At 42.9% G+C, this 19,810-nt stretch overlaps 1 protein-coding gene across 1 annotated transcript in view; it reads left to right on the forward strand.

Moving 5' to 3' along the window:
- Window positions 1-19,810, forward strand: part of ST8SIA1 (ST8 alpha-N-acetyl-neuraminide alpha-2,8-sialyltransferase 1) — a 157,589-nt gene that overhangs the window by 26,691 nt on the left and 111,088 nt on the right. The window lies entirely within an intron of this gene.

Below are 19,810 nucleotides of genomic sequence, written 5' to 3' on the forward strand. Positions count from 1 at the left end.
ACGGTCTCTTGTTGTTGTTTGGCTTAAGCCCTGAAGCACAAGGTTTATCATCTCTTTCAAAATTTGTCAATATTAATTATACCAACACTAGATATTATTGGAATCCACATGAGTAACCAATCCCTATTTGAATCTTGTTAGGATTAGTTTTCAAATTCAGGAATACTTGGATTCTGGTCCTCCTTAACATTTGTAAAATGTATACGTTCTGTTCTTAGACTGCTGCTTTCTCTTTTCTCTGTCTCACATCTCCTTGTTTGGTAAATTACTTATTTTTCAAACTTATAAGAAAATATTGTTCATATTAACACTTTTTGTAGCATTCCATCCGAAAAAGTACTATCTTCTCTGCCAAAAATTAATAATGCAGCTCACTCTCTGCGCTAAACGACTTAGCCACGGAAGAAATCAGATTACTGCTCTTAAAAGTGCAACTATTGCTGCTGAAATATGATTGTCGTTATTAAATAATTAATATTTAATATCTGAATATCTGGTAGAAACCTAGAAAAGGACTCTCCTGTGAAGAGACACTGCTGTACATCCTTTTTTTCAAAGAAAAGTGGACATCATGATGAGATGTGACTTTGTGCAGGACAAGTTTCAAAGGTGTATGCAGCAGGGAATCAGAGTGCTTAGTTATTGAATGCTCTTAAAAATCAGGAGAATTTTCAAAGCTGTGGGTGGAAGCCCTGAAAACGGTGACTCCTGCTCTGGCTGCCTCATCTGCTTTGGGGGCCGTGAATCTACCTAAATGCTCAACCTCAGGAATTCTCAAAGGGTAGCTGTTGCATTAATTTGTGGTACCCAACTACTGCTGTGCCTCATGGCTCCAAAATGTAAAAAGGTTCCTGCACTGCTCTCATACTTTACCATTCATCAGGATGTCAAGAAATGTTTGTGATGGCCACTGGATAATAGAAAGAACACTCATAGACCCAGGAGCCATACTGGATTTGCATATACTGATTGGATGGATATGGACAATTCATCACATCAGTCACATGCCTGTTGGAGAAATATTGCAGGGAAGGAATGAACACCAGATAATAAGCTCTTTGGTCTCTTTTTTGCTATGCATCAGTACAGTGTCTAACATAATGGGGCTGATTCCTGGCTGGACCTAGACAATAATGTGTTATTGCGGGATATTGTCACCCCATACATTTCCAGTATAAATGCCAGACCAGTCAGGAAACTTCCATCGCCAGCAGCATCTCAGAATATTCAATCATACTGTGGCAGGGGACAGACAGCCACATAACAGAAAACTCAGATCTGTGATCTATGCATGGGCCAGAGGGGGATAGGAATTGCTCAATACAGCGTCCAGCATGAGTAAGTTGAATTGGATGCTGGGGCCGGTGTGTGTGTATGTGTTTGTGTGTGGAGGGGGGGGAATGGAGGGGGTTGGAGAAGAATCTCCCTGCCTAGGCCAAACAGCTGATAAAGAGCTGCTCCACAGAGGCTAATTAAGACATCACCAGTTGAAGTAACTGTCTGTGAATGCCTTCCTCATGAATGCCTGCTGTGAGATGGCGATGGAAGATAAGAAAATCTGAGCAATGGTGGCTCTCCTGACCCGTCAGACCCCTAGCACTGCTATGCAGAAAAATGGTGTCGACTGGGCCTCAAGGTCAGCACAACCTTTGAGCAGCTGCTCAAATCCTATCCTTTCCCATCCTGCAGACCCACATTAGTTCTAGTGCCAGGGAGACCTGTCATGGAGGTGGCTGCAGGATCATTTACTCTTTCTCTCATAGCTACAGATAATGGTCATATTGGTTTATAAATTATCGCAGTCCCATTACAAACCCAACTTCAGCATTTGATGCTCAGTTATTTGGGTTATAGATTGTGTGAAAGCTAGAGCACAGCAGATAATTATATACAGGATTGCAGGGATCCTTCAGGCAAAGGTGGTAATCTGTGATGCGTACGGCTGTATGCGTCAAACACTTCAGGTTCATTTTTTATTTGGCATTTCATTAATGCTCCACGATATACATTCTCTCAAGCATTACACGGTAGCATGTTTCGCATTAATGTAGCATGCCAGGCAGCCAACTAAACAATAACAACTCACAGATTATCATCCCACTGACAGCATCTTCCTGTCTTCTGGGTCTAAGAAATGCGAAAATGTGACTCTAATGTGGGAAGGGGAAAGAAAATTCCAAAATTGTATTCTCTGAGGAGGAGTGTTTCCAATAGCCACAGGAAGGCCATTTCACAGAACTGGAACCATAAAATGCCAGCAAATTGCTGTGTGGAGGGGGCGGGGAAAGAAATTACATAGCTGAGGCCATCTTCAGCAGATGGCAGGGGGTGAGAAGGTAGATGGTAAATGAGCATCTCAATAAGGCTAAGCAGAAGTGGCAGCATGTAGTAATTGGTGCAATTTTATATTCTCTTCTCTTTAGTGTTAACTTGTTAAGGTCACGTTGGATAGAGGAGGCAAAGCTAAATATGCTGCTTTCACTTCAGGTTTTTAGATCCAAACAGACATTCTAGATGATTCAGGTTTATTCACAGGGAAGCTGTTTTATTGCTCTGGATAGTCAGTGATGAGCATGGTATAAGAGCCTATGTAGACTGGACTAGAGAAGACTAGAATGTGGTTGGTGGTACGTCACCTACTCCTATGCCAGCAATTGCTTGCTTAGGGATTCTCCCTTTATCCTCTCTGTCTTGACAGACAAAATAGCAGTGCTGCGGTGCTGCAGTGTTTGTGCCTTCCCTTTAGGCTGCTTTGGGATATAAACAGTTAATAATTACATATTATATATGTAAAAAAAGTCACGCTAAGGGCAACATTCTGTGGGGGGTGCTGTAGCCTAATGTTAAAGTGTGGTGATGCAGGTGGTTGATGCTGTGTTCTGATTTTAAGGCTGGATTATGTTAGGAAATATTTAAGAGCCCTGGCAGGATGTGGGATATGCCTGTGAAAAAAAGGGCTATTTTGAAAGTTTGAGAGAGGTCTGAAGCTTGCCTTACTGTTTCCACCTTCAGTTCCAGTTGAACATCTGCCCTGAAAAGCCAGGCTTATGTTCTCTGGTTGCAGTAGGTCATGGTTTGTAGATGGTAGAGCCTGAGATATAAGCCCTTGTATCAGAGGCCTGGTATGAGACTGGACCTGCTCACAGAACCTGGCAAGAACAGGGCTGATATTGCAGAAATACACATTCCTAAGAAGTGCCAGTCACAAAATACTCACGCAAATACATCCCCATATTGAGTGGTACCAGAACATCCCGATATCAAGGATGGTACAAAAACATTCCCCGAGGATAACAGGAATACACTGTCCCCTTCTAAAAGATAAGGTCAGGATGACAGTATGTAGTAGAGATATTTTAACAAAACAACATGTACAAGGTGGGTAATAACTAGCCATGTCAGGGGGCAGTGACTATGTCAGAGTAGCAGTACTAACTTGTTTGTATCAGGGTATAAAGATGCATCTCAGAGGGAGTATCTTTGTCTAGCCTAGGGAGGAACAGAAAGTCCCGCAATTCACTGAGCTGGTCCATTGTTACTGGAATACATATATTACTGGTCCGGTAGAGTCTGCGGGATACTAGTACTGTGCTTCATTGTCAATAAACCTGGCTGGGTGTCTTTGTCCCTTAATGGGTCTTGTGGTCATTGGGCGGTTCGCTCGAGGTCTGTCAGCTGTCTGCTCAGGGCTGGGCCGGCACACAGAGTGAACGCACACACATGCAGCCAAACATCTATCAACATATAACCACATGGTTATTCTTAGTGCCCTCAGGCATGGGAAATCAATATAAATTTGGTCAAGTGAAGTATGGGGGGGAATCCTGTAAGCTGGGATTCAGTGCTAGAGTCTCTCAGATATGCATGTGTATATCATTTAAAACAAAACAAAGACAAAAAAAAATAAAAAAAATATATGGAGATATACTTATGTCATAGAGCTGGAAGGGACCCTGAAAGGTCATTGAGTCCAGCCCCCAGCCTTCACTAGTAGGACCAACTACTGATTTTGCCCCAGCGGCCCCCTCAAGGATTGAACTCACAACTCTGGGTTTAGCAGGGTAATGCTCAAACCACTGAGCTATCCCTCCCCTTAATGGGAATTGAATGTTTTTCTTCCTGGGATTCTGGGGGAAATAATGGTAACTTAGGTCTAGGGTCATCTAATTCTTGTCCAGGAAGCTATATGCACTTCCTGACAATTGCAAAAGCATAAAGTTGGGCTAGGGACTGACTGGGATTGCAGACCCAGCAAAAGAGAGTTGTTCCATATATAGTTGCTGGTGAGGAGATGATGTGAATTGGAAACAATATAACTCAACTGGCAAAGAGAGAATTCAAAATTGACTGTTCTTACACTATTTTCCTGTAATGTTCCAGTGCTTTATAGGACATGATGCTCCTAGCAACAAACATGCACAAGACCGATGTATAAATACTGGGAATGGGTTTGTGCATGTTCAATTTGGAAATGTATCTTATGGGCATATTTACTGTGTTCTCTAAGGTTGGCAGTATTGTAGTTTGTGAATTGATGCTTCCGTAATGACACTTTGTCCCCTCTGCTGGGAATCTAGAAAAGGGTCAGTTGTGCTGGTATTTTGTGATGTAGACATATGTCCAAAAGGAACTGCTTTGAGACCATCAGCTCCTATCACATAAGCAACTGAATAGACAATAGATAATAATGATTTATAGTCACTGCTGAATTTAGCCAGACTTAAATAGAGACATAAAAGACTCCATATCTCAGAGTATAGGAGCCGGATCAACAGACTGTAAGCTATTTGGGACAGGGCCTGTTTCTTTGTTGTATTTTTGTGTCTGGGGCCTCCTAAGGGCATGTCAACAGAGCAAAGAAAAACGCGCAGCTGGCCTGTGCCAGTTGACTTGGGCTCGTGAGGTTTGGCCTGTGGAGCTGTTTCACTGGTGTATAGACTTCCAGGCTTGGGCTGGAGCTCAAGCTCTGGGACCCTCCCACCCCATAGGAAACTTATTCAGAGTCACTGCTTCCTTAAATTGAATCCCCCATCCTGTAAGCATGGGCTACATTCTTTGTTCCTAGATGTATACATTTACATTTAGCCATATTAAAATGCATCTTGTTTGCTTGTGCCCAGTTGATCAAGTGAACCAGATTACACTGAATCAGTAACTTGTCCTCTTTGTTATTTACCAGTCCCCCAATTTTTGTGTCACCTGCAAACTTTATAAGTGGTGTTTTTATCTTTTCCTCCAGGTCATTGATAAAAATGTTAAATAGCATAGGGCCAAGAACCAATTCCTGCAGGACCCCACTGGAAACACACCCGCTTGATGATGATTCACTGTTTACAGTTAGATTTTGAGACCTATCAGTTAGCCAGTTCTTAATCCATTTAACGTGCACCCATGTTTATTTTATATTGTTCTAGTTTTTCAATCAAAATGTCATTCAGTACAAAGTCAAATGCCTTACCAAAGTCTAATTATTATGTCAACACTATTACTTTTACCAACCAAGCTTATAATCCCATTTAAAAAAAGATATCAAGTTAATTTGACACGATCTATTTTCCATACCCTTCTTTAATTCTTTATTAAATGAATCCTGTATCAACTGCTCCATTATCTTGCCTGGGATCGATGTTAGGCTGACAGACCTATAATTACCCAGGTTATCTCATTTACCCTTTTAAAAAATTGTCACAATGTTAACTTTCTTCCAGTCCTCTGGAACTTCCCCAGTGATCCAAGACATATTGAAAATCAACATTAATGGTCCAGTGAGCTCCTCAGCCAGTTCTTTTAAAACTCTTGGATGCAAGCTCTCTGGACCTGCTGATTTAAAAATGTTTAACTTCAGTAGATTCAGTTTAACATCCTCCTGAGATACTAGTGGAATGGAAAAAGTGTTATCTTCACCATATGATGAGACTATACCATCTGTTTTTCCCGAGATACAAAAGAGAAATATTTATTGAACACTTCTGCCTTTTCTGCATTATTATTGATAATATTATAATTTCCATCTAGTAATGGATCAGTACCATTGTCGGCATTCTTTTTGTTCCTAATATATTTTAAAAAACCTCTTCTTATTGTTCTTAACTCTGCTGGCCACGTATTTTTCCTTGTATCCCTTGACTTCCCTTATCAATTTTCTACAATTCCTAACATCTGATTTTTATGTAATATATACTTTTCCTTTTACAGTTGCCATTGCTTCCCCTCTAAACCAGGCCAGTTTTTAACCAGTACAGTGTTTTTCCTTGATTGTAGGATTGTGGCTTCTGGTAAGGTTTTCCAGAAATGATTCCCAATGATCATTCACACTTTTTCTGATATAAATTCTTCTTTCCAGATTATTGTTTTTTCAGCTTTGAGAAATTAGCCCTATTGAAGAACCAAGAATATATATTATTTGTCTGGACTTTATTATATTTCCACATCGTAAACATGATCAGGTCATGATCACTTGTACCATTAATTTTTAGTTCTGTGATTTAGTTCCTCTGTATCTGTCAAGACAAGGTCTAATATAGAATTCCCTTATGTTGGATATTTTAGTACTGGAAGCTGAGACCTCCAGCATATTCACTCAAATTGCAGTCCCTCATGACCACACAGCTTTTCCCCCCCTACACACTGTCAATAAGTGTGTAAAGAGCCAATCACCCTGTTTCCTAGTTTGATTTGGTGGCCTGTAGCAGACACCAATTAGTATCCAGTCTTGTGTTTTATCTGTTAGGACATTGATCCATGAGCATTCAAGAGCACTTTCTTCTGAGTTATCAGTGACTTGGAAACAGGTAATGCCATTTTTCACATAGCGCCACTCCCCCTCTCCTCCTACCGCTCAATCCTTTCTAAATAGGTTATTACCATTGATTTTAAGATTTCAGTTTTGTGAATTATCCCATCAATTTCAGTAATACCAACTAGATCAAATTTATACTCAGAAATGAGCAATTCCAGTTCTTCTTGTTTGTTACTCAGAGTCCTAGCATTGGTGTATAGTAATTCAGAAATTATTCTCTTCAAGTGCTTTGTTCTCAACCTCTTAAATTTGTGCTGAATGCTCATGTTTGTCTCTTAACCTCCCCTTTTTCTATTAGTTTAACCCCCTCTGGACTACTCTAGTTGGCCTTTCCCCAAGGAAGTTGATTCCCCATCTACTGAGGTGGAGGCCATTCAAACTATCCAGCTTCCTATCCCCATAGAAGGTGGACCAATGTTCCACAAAACCAAAACCCTCAGCCCTACACCACTTCAAAGTAGAAGCAGACTGTAATGTATTTAAGGGGCTCTGTCTAAAGCTGGGTGAATAATAGATTTTTTTTAGTTCACTGGCAATTCCAAAATAGAATAAAAAAAAGTTACATTTTGGGTCAATTTCCTCCCCCCCCAATTTTTGGTGAATCAAACAGTGAAAACAATTTTGAGTCAGGCTGAAATGTTTCATTTTGACTTGACATTTTTTGTTTTGTTTTCAGGTATTTTGACCAGATCAAAGGAGGAGAACTTCACTCTTTAGTGGCAATTCATATTGACAATGCATAGTCATTGGGTCAGAGAGAGAGAGAGAGAGTGTGTGAGAATGACTCTATAGCCTTATAGGGTACTTACCTAGGATGTGGGAGACCAGAGTCCCTGCTCCAATAACTATTTCATTATTTATAGAAAGTAGAACAGCTTCAACAGAGGAGACTGAGAAAGACCCATCCAAGAATATTCCATAGCCTGGTGGCTAGGGCACTATCCTGCAGTATGGGACACCTGTGCTCAAATCTCTTCACCGCAAAGGGCAGAACTGGACTGGGTTCTCCTACATTCTGGATGAGTTCCCTAACCACTGGGCTAAAGATTACAAGTGAGATCGCTGTCAAGTTATGTATCTAGTCCTCCTCTGCTTTTTTTCAAAATGCTTGATTCTGAAACAAAATATTTCAGGTTGGGTGAAAATGAAATGTTTCCTTTCAGCATTTCTGAAACATTTCAGATTTTTGGTTCAGTCAAAACTATTTGGCGAACTTGATATAAATTGCAAATAGTTTCAGGTCAACTGGAGCATTTTTTGGTGAATAAAGTAGTTGCTGAAAAAATGTGGCAGGCTTTTCTGATTGCATCATGTGTTTGAATGACAGTGGAGATGAAAAGGAACTTCTGTCTGATTCTCTCTGGAGCCGTCCGTTCTCACTTGTCCATTGTAAGTGGATTTGGTTTTTCTATTTAAATGCTTTTGCCTTTTAGAGATTGTAATTATTGCTATGCTTTTCATGGTGTGGGTGGGCGGTGGCATGGGATGGACGAGAAGTTCTGACTAAAACCATGATGGAGCCATCCCTGGTGTCCAGGAGAGTTACTTTTTTTCCCCCCTCTAAATTTTTTTTCTCTCCTTTTAAGCTTTCAGTTCCACTGAAATTTTATGCATGTATTTTTATTTTTTTTATTTGGCCAAGGCTTGTGTTTTATATTCTATGCGCTGCACCTAGAGTTTAATATAGATGTATATGTAGGATGAATTTATATGAATAAATACATCAATAATGCCTGCCTATTGAAGCCTCTTGGTGCATATGCATCAGTTTCAAAGCATCACACATTAATGGACAGCCAGGATGACAGAATGTTGACTCAGAAACTTCCCAGACTATGAAAGAAAATCAGCTTCCTGAAGTCATCCCCTCAGGCAAGAACCTGAATCAAAAGAGAAGTCTTGCAGTGTGCCCTGAGGGTCATGGGACCAACAAGGGAAGCAAATTACCATCACTGACTGTATCCTGCCTCCTGCTCCCACAATTCATATAATGGGATTGTTAACCAAAGCACCCAAGCTGATGTCCACTGTTAGACTGGACTCTGAGGTCCTGATCCAAAGGCCACTGAAGTCAATGAGAGTCTTGCCATTGACTTCGGTGGGCTTTGGATCAGGCCTTAAGAGAGTCAAGACTCAGACATTATAGTGTTAAAAGTTCCTGGGTCTAATTCTCTTTGCACTTGCAAGAGTTTTACATTGGCATCACCCCAGTGATTTAAATGGAATTACACCTGATTTATATTGCTGTAAGTGAGAGGCGATTCAGGGCCTCTGTTTAAGGGTTGAAATGTCCTTTTCAGTAACATGATTGAAAGGATGTTGGCTAGGCTCAGTGGGATGAGTGACTGGTTCTTTTCCGTGAACTCTCTGCCATTGTTCAAGACGAAATATGCTTGTTAAAACCGCGGGTGCATTTGTGTGTGTGTGTGTGTGTGTGTGTGTGTATGTGTGTGTGTAGTTAATAAATAATAAAAGCTGTTTAATACGCTATCTAATTATTGTAGGGGGGCAGTCCCCTAATAACTCAGTTTGTTCAGCACAAGGAGGGCCCAGTCCTCTGATGGTCCTTACTGCTTGAAATCCCTCTTTCTTGCACGGATCAGCAGCTCTTGGTAGCCAGGGACAGGTGGAAGGTCTTTCCTGCAGCAGGCTTTGGTTCTTTTCTACCCTGGCTGGGAATTGACTCAGGAAGTAGGGTCTCCTTGTGAAGGGGAACTCAGTGTACCTGGGTTAGGCTCACCTGTCTGTGCTGCTTCCATTATTTCTGCAACTATCTGGTTGTTTCCCTCTCTTCTCTCTCAAGGGCTACTGATTTCCCCCTTCTCTGTGCATAAGGACTGCTGAGCCCCTCTCACCCCCCACCCCCGGGAGACCTGGGATCATCCAGCCACCTGTCAGTCCTCTGGGGATTACCCCCCAGAGCCTCCTGATTGGTTCTTCTCTTCTTTCCTCTGCCCGCCTCCTCCCCGAGTGTCGGGTGCTTTTTTCACAAAGGGAAGGGGAACTCAGACATCATGGAGGCTGTGATTCTTTGGCTGTTGTTTTGTAGACTCTTACCCCAGTTCCATGATGCCTTAGGGTCAAAGGACTTCCAGCTGCCATTTTATTTGTCAGAGTCTGAGTGAGAGAGGAACCCAGGGGGTTACATAAGCAAAACATAAAAGCAATCATTTTCTAGTGTAATCAACAAGTCAGGGGCTGTTCACTTCCTTCATTTTGCCACATTCTAGATCATTCTGCAAAGAACGCAGTGATTATTTAAAGCCAAGAGGCCAGCTAAATGTTTTTGGTTTTGTCAGAGAGTGGGGAAGAGGGTGTGTTTTAATTCAGTAATCCTACACCATTCTTACTAAGTGAGTAATGACTGAGTGAAGTAGAAAAATAAATTGTATATTTTCAAAAATAACATCACTTAAAACCATGGCTAATAGAAAGGAGGAAACTAAACTTCCAACAAGGAGTGGGTCAACTTCTGCTGATTGTAGTACTGAGCTGTCTCCACCATCACCAGCACCAAGAAGGAACCAAACACCAGTTGCCTGATACTGTTAGCATTTCTGAGACATCTTATCAACCAGGACTTAAACCTTTCTCTGTGTGTAACCTTGGAAAACAAGGCTATTCTTGCAACTCATCCTGGTATGATGACTCAAAGACTCCATTATTCTGAAGCTAATGGCTGTTAGAGACATACTTAGTTTCTACTTTTAGATGCAAGCTACTTTTGACTAATTACACAGATGACGCTTCATACAGTCTGGATTGTCTAATTGGAAAAAGCCTTGAGACAGATTTGAGAGGCAGCAAGTTGATACTCTTCAAAAAACAGCAAAGAACATGCTGAGTTTGCAGTATTTTCCCGAAGAAAGCAGGAAGATCCTAAAGGAAATACTAAGCAGTATATGTTATCTTTCCAGACAAGGACTTGCACTACAATGCCATCATACTGAATGATCTGAAATTATGCCCATAAGTGGAATAGTTGACTGCAACTTTATTCAACTGCTTTGTTTGGAAGAATATGATCCTGATGTTTCAAAGTGGCTGAAAAAGAGTCAAGGCAAATTCGTAAGTACACTTATTCAAAATGAGATCATGGAAAGTCATGGCTCTTAAAATTGTGTGAGAGAGAGAGATCTAAGAAAATTTCTGTTATGGTAGACGAAACAACAGACTCCTCTAACAAAGAGCTAGTGGTTTTATGTCTGTGATAAGTGGATGTTTATGAAGAGCTCACCGCTCTGTATAATGTAGCCTGTACATCAGCAGAGGTAATCATCTCAGTGACGAAAGATATTATTGACTCTAAATGTGAGGAGCAACAACCTTTGTGTACAATACTATGATGATGTCACTAATATGACAGGCTTAGTATCAGGTGTAGAAACCAGACTGCAACAGGAGGAACCATGAACTGCATATACTCATTACTATGGGCATGCTTTGAATTTGGTATGCCAGGACACTATTAAAAAACACACTCTCCTAAGAGATACTCATGAAACTGTTTAGGAAATCACTAAATTAACTGAAAAATCGCCCAAATGAGATGCTATATTTCAGGATATAAAATATGAAATGTTAAGTAGGTTACCAGGCATCTGGACTCTCCATGCAGAAGCATTGCCTCCAGTTTCTAAGAACTACCATGCGGTGTGTGCAACTTGGGAGGTTGTGAAGGATGCAACAAAAGATCCTGAAATGAGAGCTCAAATTGCTGGCATTGCAAATCAAATGGAAAAGTCTGACTTCCTCTTTGACATTGAACTAGGTCGACAAGTCCTAAACATCGTAGACAACCTGTCCCAAACTCTGCAAGGGTCAAATATTTTAGCAACAGATGGCCAATCTCTCATGAAAATGACATGTAATTCACTTCAGTCCCTCTGATCGGATGAAAGCTGCAACTTATTCTGGGAGCAAATCCACCAGAAAAGTTTAAAGTTGGAGAGAGTTGGAAAGCCAGAGCTTCCAAGAAAGAAAATTCCCAAGAAAATGCAAAGAGGGACCCAGCTACCCAAATTCAGCAAAGGAATTTTATATGTACATCTATGTTGAAGTAATTGATTTTACAATGTCCAGTATTCAATTGAGATTTGAATAGAAAGGCTACAACGTTTTTCAAAATCTTCAAACTTTCATAACCCTGAACGTAACAGAAATGTAAGTTCAAGACATGCTTCAGGTGTATCGTTACAACTTCAACCATAATTGACTGAATACTCAGCTTCCTCTGTTGCAAGCCAACTGTCACTTTAAGGAAAGATCACTGAAGTCCAGTCGGAAATATCTCCATTTGCTCAGCTATACCAAATGTCAGCTGTCTTCCGAAGTGCTGAAGTTGAATCAGATGATTTTAGTGGTACCAGTAACCACTACGGTAAGTGAGCATAGTTTCAGTGCTCTACATTGTATTAAAATATGGATTCAATCCAATATGGGGCAATCACAGCTCAGCCGGTGTATGATTTTATATGTACACGAGGACATGACTGATGATTCACAGCTTACAGATGTTGCAGAATAGTTCATTTCAAGATACCCAGGATGAAGATCATTGTTTGGAATTTTTTCAGTCATTCCTTTTACTCATATTTTAAAAAGTAATGCTTTCATCTGTAATTTTATACTGTGGCTAATTTTTCCCACTTTACTAAAAGTGAAATAATAAATGAGCTTTTGTTCCAGATTCAGTGTTTCTTTTTTTATTAATGCATTTTGGCGGACAGGCGTGGGTGGATAAAACTCTCCCGAGCACCCAGCTGTCTGCCCATGAAAACATATGGTTATTATAGACTGTTCACTTGATAATTTAACATTTTCTTCTCTATACTACACATACAGACATATGAGCACCTAGCTTTCACATATCTCTGCCTCTGTAGAAGCAATGAAAGGAGTTAGGTTTCAGAGTGGTAGCCATGTTAGTCTGTATCAGCAAAAACAATGAGGAGTCCTTGTGGCACCTTAGAGACTAACAAATTTATTTGGGCATAAGCTTTCATGGGCTAAAACCCTTCATCAGATGCATGGAGTGAAAAATACAGTAAGCAATATATATATTACAAGCACATGAAAAGATGGGAGTTGCCTTACCAAGTCGGGGGTCAGTGCTAACGAGGCCAATTCAGTTAAGGTGGAAGTGGACTATTCTCAACAGTTGACAAGAAGGTGTGAGTATCAGCAGAGAGAAAATTACTTTTTGTAGTGAGCCATCCACTCCCAGTCTTTATTCAGGCCTAATTTGATGGTGTCCAGTTTGCAAATTAATTCCTGTTCTGTAGTTTCTCGCTGAAGTCTGTTTTTGAAGTTTTGTTGTTGAAGAATTGCCACTTTTAAGTCTGTTATTGAGTGTCCAGGGAGATTGAAGTGCTCTCCTACTGGTTTTTGAATGGTACAATTCTTGATGTCTGATTTGTGTCCATTTATTCTTTTGTGTAGAGACTGTCCGGTTTGGCCAATGTATATGGCAGAGGGGCATTGCTGGCACATGATGGCATATATCACATTGGTAGATATGCAGGTGAACAAGCCTGTGATGGTGTGGCTGATGTGGTTAAATCCTATGATGGTGTCCCTTGAATAGATATGCGGACAGAGTTGGCAACAGAGTTGGTTCCTTGGTTAGTGTTTCTGTGGTGTGGTGTGTAGTTGTTGGTGAGTATTTGCTTCAGGTTGGGGGGCTGTCTGTAAGCGAGGACTGGCCTGTCTCCCAAGGTCTGTGAGAGTGAGGGATTGTCCTTCAGGATAGGTTGTAGATCCTTGATGATGCGCTGGAGAGGTTTTAGTTGGGGGCTGTAGGTGATGGCCAGTGGCGTTCTGTTACTTTCCTTGTTGGGCCTGTCCTGTAGTTGCTGACTTCTGGGTACCCTTCTGGCTCTGTCAATCTGTTTCTTCACTTCACCCCAGCAGGATTGTGTGTGTGCATGCACGCATGTGGTGGAGAGCCTGAGTTTTCACAGATTTCAAGATGCTAAAGTCTGTGCTAGTGGTGCTGGGTACAAAACCACCTCCTTTTGGCCAGTCCCTGTTCTCTTCAGGGGCCTGATCTAAAACCAACTGAAGACGGTGGAAAGACTCCTGTTGACTTCAATGGACTTTGTATCAGAGCCTGAGAGCTCTTGAGGTGAACAGTGATATGCTGTAAGATACTTCCAGAGGCCTTTTATTTGAAATATAGAAATATCCGGTGAAGCCCTATTTCTTCTTTATAGCAGAGAGAAACTGATTTCTCAGATCTATCTTGTGTGCATCATGGCCCTAACTGCTACAAGTTAAGCTTTAGGTCCTTTATCAGGCTCTATTAGCATATATCCCTGAATCTACATAAAGTCCCATTGACTTCAGTGGGACTCCACCTGCATGTATAGCTTCATTCTAGTGGATTTCACTGGAAAATCAAAGCCTAAAATGTTGCTGCCATAGGGTTCTTGAGCTATGGCTAAAAATTACTGTGATTTTTTTTTTTCCGAAGGAAGTATATGGCCCTTTATCTGTCTGACATAACAATTTAGGAAAAGCTTTATCTAGCCTAGTAATGAATTGAATTAGAATTCATGCATTGTAATTCATATTTCTAAAGCTCATAAGCACGCTTTGTACACAGCAGTTTAAAACAGACTTGTAGGAATAAACTAATCAAAATCAAAGTATATTAGAGTGTGATGGTGTATTACAATTGGTATCCGTCGTCGTCATACTCCTCAGTGAGTTCAATCAGAGGCACCCGGGAAAGTTCTTCAGCAGATTCCTCTAAGAAATACTGCACCAAACTTTCCACTCTGGGCATCTGATTCTTGACGATGATGGCTATCAATCGTAGTACATCATTTTCAATCAAGCACCCAGAAGATGCCGATGGCTATCAGTCATGCTGAACCATCTGCTGCCAGCTTAAGATGTAAAAAATAGATGGACCAGATTTGTTTTGTATTCATTTGCTTCCCCCTCCCTCCGTGAAATCAACGGCCTGCTAAACCCAGGGTTTTGAGTTCAATCTTTGGGGTGCCATTCTGTGTGACAGTTGTTTGTGTTTCTTCCTGATGCACAGCCACCTTTGTTGATTTTAATTCCCTGTACCTGTACGCCATGTCGTCAGTCGCCCCTCCCTCCCTCTGTCAGACATTAGTTTCGCGCCTTTTTTCAGACCAGACGCCATAGCACTGGGATCATGGAGCCAGCTCAGATCACCGCGGCAATTATGAGCACTATGAACACCACGTGCATTGTCCTGGAGTATATGCAAAGCCAGGAAATGCCAAAGCAAAACCAGGACCAGCCGAGGAGGCGACTGCAGCGCGGCGACGAGAGCGATGAGGAAATTGACATGGACATAGACCTCTCACAAAGTACAGGTCCCAGCAATGTGCAAATCATGGTGTTACTGGGGCAGGTTCATGGCGTGGAATGCTGATTCTGGGCCCGGGAAACAATCACAGACTGGTGGGACCGCATCGTGTTGCAGGTCTGGGACGATTCCCAGTGGCTGCGAAACTTTTGCATGTGTAAGGGCACTTTCATGGAACTTTGTGACTTGCTTTCCCCTGCCCTGAAGTGCCAGAATACCAGGATGAGAACAGCCCTCATAGTTGAGAAGCGAGTGACGATAGCCCTGTGGAAGCTTGCAATGCCAGACAGCTACCGGTCAGTCGGGAATCAATTTGGAGTGGGCAAATCTACTGTGGGGGCTGCTGTGATCCAAGTTGCCAGGGCAATCAAAGACCTGGTGATATCAAGGGTAGTGACTCTGGGAAATGTGCAGGTCATAGTGGATGGCTTTGCTGCAAGGGGATTCCCAAACTGTGGTGGGGCGATAGACGGAACCCATATCCCTATCTTGGCACTGGGGCACCAAGCCACCGAGTACATAAACTGCAAGGGGTACTTTTCAATGCTGCTGCAAGCCCTGGTGGATCACAAGGGACATTTCACCAACATCAACGTGGGATGGCCGGGAAAGGTACATGATGCTCCCGTCTTCAGGCACTCTGGTCTGTTTCGAAAGCTGGAGGAAGGGACTTTCTTCCCGGACCAGAAAATAACCGTTGGGGATGTTGAAATGCCTATCGTTATCCTTGGGGATCCAGCCTACCCCTTAATGCCATGGCTCATGAAGCCGTACACAGGCAGCCTGGACAGTAGTCAGGACCTGTTCAACCATAGACTGAGCAAGTGCCGAATGGTGGTGGAATGTGCATTTGGACGTTTAAAAGCGTGCTGGCGCAGCTTACTGACTCAGATAGACCTCAGCGAAACCAATATCCCCATTGTTATTACTGCTTGCTGTGCGCTCCACAATATCTGTGAGAGTAAGGGGGAGACATTTATGGCGGGGTGGGAGGTTGAGGCAAATCACCTGGCCGCTGATTACGCACAGCCAGACACCAGGGCGGTTAGAAGAGTACAGCAGGGCGCGGTGCGCATCAGAGAAGCTTTGAAAACCAGTTTTGTGACTGGCCAGGCTACGGTGTGAAACTTCTGTTTGTTTCTCCTTGATGAACCCTCTGACCTCCCCCTCCCCCCCCCAGTTCACTCTACTTCCCTATAAACCAACCACACCACCCTCCCCTCCCCCCTTCGAGCACCGCTTGCAGAGGCAATAAAGTCATTGTTACTTCTCATTCATGCATTCTTTATTAATTCATCACACAACTAGGGGGATAATTGCCAAGGTAGCCCGGGATGGGTGGGGGAGGAGGGAAGGAAAAGAACACACTGCAGTTTAAAACTTTAAAACTTTAACACTTATTGAAGGCCAGCCTTCCGATGCTCGGGCAATCATCTGGGGTGGAGTGACTGGGTGGCCGGAGGCCCCCGCACCGTGTTCTTGGGCGTCTGGGTGAGGAGGGAATGGGATTGGGGAGGAGGGCTGTTGGTTACACAGGGGCTGTAGCGGCGGTCTCTGCTCCTGCTGCCTTTCCTGCAGCTCAACCATATGCTGGAGCATATCAGTTTGATGCTCCAGCAGCCGGAGTTGCCTTCTGTCTGCAAGCTTACGCCGCCTATCATCTTCAGCCCGTCACTTACTCTGTTCAGCCTGCGATTCATCCCGCCACCTCTCCTCTCGTTCATACTGTGCTTTTTTGACTGCCTCCACTCATTCTGTTGTGCTCTTTCAGCGTGGGAGGACATCTGGAGCTCCATGAACATGTCATCCCGAGTCCGCTGTTTTCTCCTTTTAATCTTCACTAGCCTCTGTAAAGGAGAAACATTTGCAGCTGGTGGAGGAGAAGGGAGAGGTGGTTAAAAAAGACACATTTTAGAGAACAATGGGTACACTGTTTCATGTTAAATTTTGCTGTTCACATTACACAGCACATGTGCTTTCATTACAAGGTCGCATTTTTCCTCTTATATTGAGGGCCTGCCGGTTTGGTGTGAGAGATCACTCACGCAGTGCCAGGCAACAGAATTCAGCTTGCAGGCAGCCATGGTAAGCCACAGTCTTTTGGCTTTTTTAACCTTCATAACATGTGGGAATGGTTTCAAACAGTAGCGCCCTCATTTCCCATACCAAGGACTCATTGGGTTGGCCATTTAAAATGGGTTTGCAATGTAAAAGGAGGGGCTGTGGTTTCCGGGTTAACATGCAGCACAAACACAACTACCCCCCCCCCCGCCCAATTCTCTGGAATGATCACTTTACCCCTCCCCCTTACCGTGTGGCTAACAGCAGGGAACATTTCTGTTCAGCCGAGCAGGAACGGGCACCTCTGAATGTCCCCTTAATAAAATCACCCCATTTCAACCAGGTGACCGTGAATGATCTCACTCTCCTGAGGATAACAAAGAGAGATAAGGAATGGATGTTGTCTGCATGCCAGCAATACGCTGGGACCATACGCTGACATGCTTTGTTATGCAATGATTCCAGACTACGTGCTACTGGCCTGGCGTGGTAAAGTGTCCTACCATGGCGGACGGGATAAGGCAGCCCTCCCCAGAAACCTTTTGCAAGGAGATGTCCCTGGAGGATTTCCGCTCCATCCCCATACACGTTAACAGACTTTTCCAGTAGCTGTACTGGCCGCGATTGCCAGGGCAAATTAATCATTAATAGTTAAACACACTTGCTTTTAAACCATGTGTAATATTTACAAGGGTACACTCACCAGAGATCTCTTGTGTGCCCTCAGGGTCTGGCAGCACGCCTTGGGTGAGTTCGGGGGTTACTGGTTCCAGGTCCAGGGTGATAAACATATCCTGGCTGTTGGGGAAACTGGTTTCTCCGCTTCCTTGCTGTGAGCTCTCTTCATTGTCTTCATCATCATCTTCCTCGTACCCTGAACCCGCTTCCCTGTTGCGTGTTTCTCCATTGACGGAGTCAAAGCACACGGTTGGGGTAGTGGTGGCTGCACCCCCTAGTATTGCATGCAGCTCCGCGTAGAAGCGGCATGTTTGCGGCTCTGCCCCGGACCTTCCGTTTGCTTCTCTGGCTTTGTGGTAGGCTTGCCTTAGCTCCTTAATTTTCACGCGGCACTGCTGTGCGTCCCTGTTATGGCCTCTGTCCTTCATGGCCTTTGAGACCTTTTCTAATATTTTGCCATTTCGTTTACTGCTACGGAGTTCAGCTAGCACTGATTTGTCTCCCCATATGGCGAGCAGATCCCATACCTCCCGTTCTGTCCATGCTGGAGCTCTTTTGTTATCCTGGGACTCCATCATGGTTACCTGTGCTGATGAGCTCTGCGTGGTCACCTGTGCTCTCCACACTGGGCAAACAGGAAATGAAATTCAAAAGTTCGTGGGGCTTTTCCTGTCTACCTGGTCAGTGCATCTGAGTTGAGAGTGCTGTTCAGAGCAGTCACAATGAAACACTATGGGATAGCTCCCGGAGGCCAATAACGTCGAATTCCATCCACACTACCCCAAATCCGACCCGCAAAGGCCGATTTTAGTGCTAATCTCCTCATCAGAGGTGGAATAAAGAAACCGGTTTAAAAGGCCCTTTAAGTCGAAAGAAAGGGCTTCGTCGTGTGGACGTGTCCAGGCTTAATTTGATTTAACGCTGCTAAAGTCGACCTAAACTCGTAGTGTAGACCAGGCCTAAGAGAGAGTCTCTACCAGGAAGACTTAACAATCTAATTAGAATAGAAATTAGAGCTCTCTGCCTGTCTGCTTCAATGCAGAGAAGCCCACGCCAGAAGATCCTGCTCTGATGTGCAATTTTGTGACATCGGTTCTGCTCAAAGTGCCCAACAACACTATTGCAAACTGTGGCACCAATATTGGAGAGCCTGCCTCATGGGAGTAATTCTCCAATCCTATCAGTAAGGTTTACTCTTTTTGGCACTTTCAGAATTGGGCCCATATACCGTACATAGGAAACCTTGTTCTCTCATAAAAACCCAACCGCCTCTTGGGTGGAACACAACATTTGTTTAATAGTGCACAATGATACAACAATTTATAGGAGAGGAAAGGAGAATGCCCAATCCCATTAAAACTACATGGCATATATCATATAGCAGAATGCAATTATCCAACTTCAGTCAGGTTGCAGGAGCTGTGAAAGTAGCAGAAGGATTTTTAGTAACTAGAAATAAACCTGAACTGATAAATTAGGAGTTGGGTCTCAACTTTCCCAAAGTTTGGGAGTATTCAGTTGTGGGGTTTTATATAGGCCTGGTAATAAACAATAAAACATTTCATTTAACCTTGCTGTAATTAAATCATAGTTTTAAAAACTGCTTCTTTAATTTCCATGCCTGTGACTCTTAAAAGGGTACCAGAGACCTGTGGTTTTTATGTTTACTAATTAGAACTAGTTGAAAATGGGCATATTTTTTGCTAAAAACTGTTCCCATTTTTATTAAAAAAAAAAAGATGGAAAATTTTGGATTAGCTTTCGCTAAGAATGCCAACAACAAAATCACAATGTTTAGTTCCTCTATAAATGCAGGGTGGAGGGATAGCTCAGTGGTTTGAGCATTGGCCTGCTAAACCCAGGGTTGTGAGCTCAATCCTTGAGGGGGCCACCTAGGGATCTGGAACAAAAATCTATCTGGGGAT

Source organism: Malaclemys terrapin, chromosome 1, assembly GCF_027887155.1.
Source record: "Malaclemys terrapin pileata isolate rMalTer1 chromosome 1, rMalTer1.hap1, whole genome shotgun sequence".
Lineage (NCBI taxonomy): Eukaryota > Metazoa > Chordata > Testudines > Emydidae > Malaclemys > Malaclemys terrapin.